The following is a 5,733-nucleotide window of genomic DNA, read 5'->3' on the forward strand; positions in this document are numbered from 1 at the left end:
CAGTTATTGTTCATCTCTGTTTGTTTGTTCTTTAATTCTTCTACGTCTTTGTTAAACATTTCTTGCATCTTCTTGATCTTTGCCTCCATTCTTTTTCTGAGGTCCTGGATCATCTTCACTATCATTATTCTGAATTCTTTTTCTGGAAGGTTGCCTATCTCCACTTCATTTAGTTGTTTTTCTGGGGTTTTATCTTGTTCCTTCATCTGGTACATAGCCCTCTGCCTTTTCATCTTGTCTATCTTCCTGTGAATGTGGTTTTTGTTCCACAGGCTGCAGGATTGTAGTTCTTCTTGCTTCTGCTGTCTGCCCTCTGGTGGATGAGGCTATCTAAGAGGCTTGTACAAGTTTCCTGATGGGAGGGACTGGTGGTGGGTAGAGCTGACTGTTGCTCTGGTGGGCAGAGCTCAGTATAACTTTAATCCACTTGACTGTTGATGGGTGGGGCTGGGTTCCCTCCTTGTTGGTTGTTTGGCCTGAGGTAACCCAACACTGGAGCCTACCTGGGCTCTTTGGTGGATCTAATGACAGACTCTGGGAGGGCTCACGCCAAGGAGTACTTCCTAGTACTTCTGCTGCCAGTGTCCTTGTCCCCACAGTGAAACAGAGCCACCCCCCGCCTCTGCAGGAGACCCTCCAACACTAGCAGGTAGGTCTGGTTCAGTCTCCCCCGGGGTCACTGCTCCTTCCCCTGGGTCCCGATGCGCACACTACTTTGTGTGTGCCCTCCAAGAGTGGAGTCTCTGTTTCCCCCAGTCCTGTCGAAGTCCTGCAGTCAGTTCCCACTAGCCTTCAAAGTCTGATTCTCTAGGAATTCCTCCTCCTGTTGCCGGACCCCCAGGTTGGGAAGCCTGACGTGGGGCTCAGAACCTTCACTCTGGTGGGTGGACTTCTGTGGTATAAGTGTTCGCCAGTCTGTGAGTCACCCAACCACCAGTTACGGGATTTGATTTTACTGTGATTGCGCCCCTCCTACCATCTCATTGTGGCTTCTCCTTTGTCTTTGGATGTGGGGTATCTTTTTTGGTGAGTTCCAGTGTCTTCCTGTCGATGATTGTCCGGCAGCTAGATGTCATTCTGGTGTTCTCGCAAGGGGAGTGAGAGCTCGTCCTTCTACTCCGCCATCTTGTTTCCTCCAAAACCATGATTTTTAATGGCTAATATTTCACCATAGATATGCACCAAATTTTATTAAATTAACTCCTTTATAAAATTAAGTCACTGTCAAGGAACATGGTATATCTATCTCTACTTACTCAGTTTCTCTTTATATCTCTCAGTAACATTTTGTGGTTTCTTCATAGCTATGATACATTTGTAGGTTAACTATTTTTTGATGGATTTTATTTGTTTGCTGCTATTGTCAGTGGAAACTTTTTTCTCTTATCTTCTAATTGCTTATTACTAGTATACAGAGCAGCTGTTGAATTTTAGATATTTACCTTTTTTTTTAACATCTTTATTGGAGTATAATTGCTTTACAATGGTGTGTTAGTTTCTTCTGTATAACAAAGTGAATCAGTAGATATTTACCTTTTATCCAGCCACTTTACAGAAATTTATTTTTATTTTTGGGGGGCTGTTTATTTTCTTTTTTGGTTTTGATAGACAGCCCTAGTCATCTGCAAATAATAGTTTTGTCTCTTTCTAGTAGCTATAACTATTAGTTTTGCTTCATGTCTCATTACACCAACAAGAATTTGGAGATCAACGTGAAATAATGATGATGATTTATGTTTAGGTCCTGGTTTCAGTGAGAATGCCTCAAGTGGTGCTTCACTGTTGAGGATGTTGTTGCCTGTTGATTTGATAGGGTTTTTTAAAACCATGTTAAGAAACTGCATTTATTTCAAGTTTGTGTGGTTTTTAAAATGGTGAATGTATATTGAATTTTATCAAACGTCTTTTGTATTTATAGAGATGGTTATATTGTTCTTCCTTATTTGACCTATTGATGGACTGTATTACACTAATTCCCTAATATTAAACCCTCTTTTATTCATTATTCAACAAATATTTGTCGAGTGCCTTCTATTTGCCAGGCACTATTCTAAGTGCTGCACAATCAGTAGAGAACAGCATAGGTAAGGTTGCTCCTCCAGCCTTGGTTCTTGCTTCTGTGCTGTTTGATGCTAGTGTCACGTAGATGCCTATAACCCATTAATGCATTCCATAAACATGTGAATACCTTTCATGTGCCAGGCGCTGTGTTCTGGGGATATAGCAGAAAGCAATGTAGTCATGGTACTTCATGAAACTTAGTGAAGGAAACAGAATTTAAACTGATAAGGTATAGTCGTATCATTGCAGGGGGGTTTTTTGGTTTGTTTTGGTGGGGTTATTTTGGCCACACCGCGTGGTTTGTGGGATTTCAGTTTCCTGACCAGGGATCAAACCCAGGCCCTCTGCAGTGGAAGCCCAGGATCCTAATCACTGGACTGCCAGGGAATTCCCCATAATTGCAGTTTTGATAAATGCTATCAAGGAGAAATACAGAGAGTTTATAAGAGTGCTAACTAAATTAGGCAGGGTACTCAGGGAAGGCCTCTTTGAAGAAGTGACATTTAAATTGAGACCAGAGGGGATAAGTAAGAGACAGGTGAAAATGGGGAAGAGTATTCCAGGTAAAAGGAACTGCATGTGAAAAGGCCCCAATTTGGGAAGTAGTTTGACACTTTCTTTGAAATGAAAGAAGGCCAGGATGCCTGAAAGAGAAGGCTCAGGCACAAGGTAGGACAGGCTAGGACCAGATCCAGTAGGGTCTCGTAAGCCATGATAAGGAATCTGGATTTACAGATTTCTAAAAATTGAAAGAATATGAAGGATTTTATGCCTATGTTTGGGTGCCAGTTAGGAGCCTCCTTCAGTAGTTTAAGCTAGAGAGTAAGAATGGAGAGAAGTGGACAGATCTGATAAATGTTTTTGGAGGTTAAATCAACAGAGGTTGGTGTGGGTGCAGGGGGTGAGCAGAAGTGTCAAGGATGAATCCGAGATTTCTGGCATGAATGTGGATGGTGGTACCATTTGCAGAAATAAGAACGTTGCAGGAGGAATGAGTTTTCCTGGGGTAGGGGTCACGAATTCAGTTTTAGCTATGTTTACTTTGAGATTTCTTTGAGACATCTGAGTGTAGGTGATAAATTGGCAGTTGAATGTATGCATCTGAAGCTCAGAAGTAAAGTCTGCGTCTCTAGCACATAGAGGGTATTTGAAACCATGAGAGATGATGTGACTGTATATAGAGCTGTGCTCTCAGATACCATAGCCACTAGTCGTATGTGCCTATTTAAATTAGTTAGAACGAAATTAGAAAATCAGTTTCTCAGTTCCTCAGCACTCCTCAAGTACTCCTTAGCCACATGGGGTCATTGGTTACCATATTGGACAGTGCAGTTAAAGAACATGTCCATCATCACAGAAAGTCCTATTGGACAGTGCTGATACACAGTGAGAAAAAGGTTTAAGATTGAACTCACTCTACTTTTTAAAGTTCAGATAGAGGAGGAGATGCTTCAAAGGGCACTTAAAATTAGTGACCAAAGAGAGAGATAAACTAGATGAGCATGGTGTCATAGAAGCCTTTGGAAGAGACTGTTTCAAGGAGGGGTCAAGTGTTGATTTCTGCTGCTAGGTCTGATAAGATGACTGAAGAGTATCTGTTGGATTTAGCACTATGGAGATTATTGGTGACCTTAACAAAGCAACTTCAGAGGGGTGGTAGGAGCCAAAGTCATATTGGAGTGGATTAAAGAGAGAAATGGCAGGTGAGCAGGTAGCAACTGTGTGTCTTTTAAAGCTTGACTGCAAAGGGGGAATGTAGAGGTGGACCGGAGTTGGAGGAAGATATGGGGTCCAGGAAGGTTTTTTGTTTTTTAAATGAGGAGGATTTAGAACATGATTTATTTTAATGCTGATGAGAAGGAGCCTGTGTGAGGAAGAGGTTAAAGCTACTTGGGGGAGGTGTCTAGAGAATGACTGTGAGATTCCTGAGAGAACCTGAGGGGTTGCAATTCAAAAAGAAGATGGCCTTTGATAGGAGGACTCCTCCTTCGTGCATCAGAAGAGAAAGGAGAAGATGAGTACAGATACAGGTAGGTTTCCATGTGATGGCTTCCGTTTCCTCTGAGGTATGAGGTAAAGTTCATAAAGTATGAAGAAGAGAGCTTGAGAAGAGGGGGATCCAAAGATTGAGGATAAATGAGAAGGTGTGAATAGTGGTTCCAAATAGTAGTGGGAGACAAGTGGACTATGGAAACTTAGATTGCTTCCTATCATATAGGGCCCCGTTGAGGTTAGCAGTCAATTTATAATGGTGTGTGTGTGTGCGTGTGTGCGTGTATGTATGTGTGTGTATGTATGTGTGTATGTGTGTGCGCGTGTGTATGTATGTGTGCGCGTGCGTGTGCGCGCGTATGTATGTGTATGCGCGTGTATGTATGTGTGTGTGCGTGCGTGCGTATGTATGTGTGTCTGTGTGTGTATGTGTGTGCGCGTGTGCGTGCGTGTGTTGTATGTATGTGTGTGCGTGCGTGCACACGTGCGTGTGCGTGCGTGTGCGTGTGTGTGTGTATGTGTGTGCGCGCGTGTGTGTGCGTGCGTGCGTGCGTGTGTGTGCGGTTTTACTCCCTCAGACGTAAGTACAGAGAAGGCAGTTATTTTGATTTCTGAGGGTTGGGAGTTAGCCAGATAGGTGTTAGCCAAAACAGAGTGAGAGTGGTAAGGCAGTTCTGGGTTTTTGCAACAGAGTGAAATGATGGCATCTGTTTGATAAAAAGGGAAGTGAAAGCAGGAGGAAGTGAATGGATACTGAGAAAGTGGAGGGAATCAGTGCGCTGGAGGTTCCCATAAGAGCAGGTAAGCTGGAAGGAGTAACAGTTCAGAGTGGGATATTTGAATTAGAGATTTATGAGGTGATGGTGTTTCTGTGATGAAAGGTCCAGGGTAGAACTGAGGCAGCCCCAGTAGGGACTGAGGGAGTAGGTGGCTGAGGTGGAGGGGCAAGGTCGTTGGATGAGGAAATTGAAGGTGTTGACTGAGCTTTCTGTGCTAATTTTTCAGGGACGCAAAGTTAAAGCAGGGCTGTGAGTGGAGAGGAAGTCTTAATCAGGCCTGGATTTGGAAGTTTCTGGGAAGTTGGTACATGATTCCATAGAGGAGGGAAGGGAAGAAGCTGGCATAGCCCAGTGGGTGAGCCTCAAAGGAGAAGGGATTTTTCATGAGGGAGGAGGAGAGGGAATGGTCTGGAGATGGCATTAGGACAAATAAGGACATCAGTCTTAAATTACATAGGGTGTGAAAGGCTATAAATAGCCTCTAGTTCAGAGGGCCGCAGCGGGAGCTAGTCTCAGGGCCCAGCCAGTTTGCCGGTGACTCTGATTTTCAGTCTGGATGCACTAGACCACCTGGAGGAGTGTTTTAGAAACTCCCGGTGCCTGGGCTTCACCCCCAGAGATTCTGTTTTCTTGGCCTGGGATGGGGCCCCAAGTGGCAGTATTTCCTAAAAGCGCCTCTGGTAATTCTAATGCACGCTTAGTTGAGAACTACTGAGAGATGCAGGGAGTATTCAGAGGAGAAATTGAAGATAGAGGAGTGTTTGCTGATCACAAAGAGGCCAGAGGGGCTGGAAGGGAGGAGAGTAGAAGGTTGCGTGGTGGGGGTAATTTGTCCTCTTTCCCATGCAACGTGGTGAGAGAGCATCTAGTGTTACTTTGTAAGCAATTTCTGGAATCTTTT

The sequence above is a fragment of the Grampus griseus genome, assembly GCF_964374135.1.
Source record: "Grampus griseus genome assembly, chromosome: X".
NCBI lineage: Eukaryota > Metazoa > Chordata > Mammalia > Artiodactyla > Delphinidae > Grampus > Grampus griseus.